This window comes from Lynx rufus, unplaced genomic scaffold (assembly GCF_022079265.1).
Source record: "Lynx rufus isolate CCGP_SWC_20201006 ecotype Redwood Valley unplaced genomic scaffold, mLynRuf1.p SCAF_6, whole genome shotgun sequence".
Taxonomy (NCBI): Eukaryota; Metazoa; Chordata; class Mammalia; order Carnivora; family Felidae; genus Lynx; species Lynx rufus.
This window is the reverse complement of record NW_025814878.1, coordinates 45,962,025-45,963,805: the sequence shown is the minus strand read 5'-3', so window position 1 is coordinate 45,963,805 and position 1,781 is coordinate 45,962,025.

Here is a 1,781-nt window from a genome sequence, read left to right as displayed (position 1 = left end):
TGAGTCAGGGAGAGTCAAAATTGAAGCTTCTATTTGTGTCTTTTATCACAGACCTCTTACAAATATCTCATTCTTTCACCCCATCCCAATTCTTTCTTTTTCTTTTTCTCACAATCCCCTTTTCCTCATGCACTTTCTTTTCTGTCCCCCTATTCCATTTAATTGAAGTTAAATTGCTTACTCATTCCCCTTCTTCCTCTCGGTTTCTCTGGAGCCTTCTGTCACCGTCATATTCTTTTTTTTTTTTTTAAGCCCAATGTGTGTCTCAAACTCATGACCCTGAGATCAAGAGTTGCATGCTCTATTGACTGAGCCAGCCAGGCACCCCTCACTGTATTATATGCTTGAGTTTCTACCTGATTTTGCTCAAAATAGTCTAGACACTCCCTACTTTACCTGTGCTTTCCAGAATTTCTCACCCATAGGCTGAAAACCAATCAGAGGAGTCAGAGATTCTCAGAGTTTAAGGAGGTTTCAAAGATCATCAATTCCAACTACCCACTTATGTTTGAATTCATACCTTCTCCCTGATGTGCATGACAAATAACTTCCTTTCTTCCATCAGTTTTTTTTTTTTAATATCTGTGTGGCAGGCATATGCTCAACCTTTGCTTGAACACCCCCAGGATGGAGAGCTCACTCCTCTATGAGGCAGTCCATTCTGTCTTTGGGATGGACTGACAGGGAAGCTCTGGCACGGAAGAAGTTTCTCCTTCTGTTGAGCCAGAATCTTTTCTCCTCTAACTCTGACCCATGGGTTTAATTCTATTCCTCAAGTCATGGAACAATATTAATTTTTTTATATGACAGTCCTTCAATATTTAAAGATAATCTTCACATTTACACTGGGTTTTCCTCTTGTCAGACTAAACTTCTCTGTTTCTTCGAATTCCTTGCCAAATGATGTCTTTTAGCTTTGTGGTTATGTTCTGGTTTTTTCTTTTCCCTCTTTGTCTGTGTTTGATTTGAAAAGGAATGCCCAGGACTGACTGAAAGAATCAGAGAGGAACGGTACTATCACCATGCTCATTAGATCAGTGCTGCCCAGCAGAAGTTTCTGTTATGATGGAAAAAAATGTTCTATTTCTGTGCTGTCCAATATGGTAGTCACTAGCCACATGTAGTTATTGGGCATCTGAACTGTGATTAATGAGCATGAGGAACTGAATTTTAAATTTTATTTAGCTTTAATTATTTAAAGTTTAAATGGCTCTTAAAATAGAGGAAATTTGTCTCTATACATAAGACAGGAGAAGTAATAGGAAGTTCTGAGGGAGGGCTGTGATGAGAATCACAAGGGCTGGAGTCTTGTCACTATCATGACTTTGATGTATGTGTGTTCATGGAATAGTCAAAACACAGTCATTTTCCTTTTTCCTAGCATCAGTTTTTCACTTGTAAGGTGAGAGCATTGGATTGGATCAGTGTTTTTCAAACCTCAAATCTGAATTCATTAGTAGGTTTTAAAATCAATTTAGAATTTTCACTGGCAGATTGTGAAAATTAATAAAGGGAAACCTTATTTAAAATGGAATCAGGAGGGGTGCCTGGGTGGCTCAGTTGGTTGAGCGTCTGACTGCGGCTCTGGTCATGATCTCGCAGTTTGTGAGTTCGAGCCCAATGTCGGGCTCTGTGCTGACAGCTTGGAGCCTGGAACCTGCTTCAGATTCTGTGTCTCCCTCTCTCTCTGCTCCCCCTCCATTCATACTGTCTCCTTCTCTCTCTCTCTCTCTCTCAAAAACAAATAAACATTAAAAAAGTTTTTAAATAATAAAAATAAA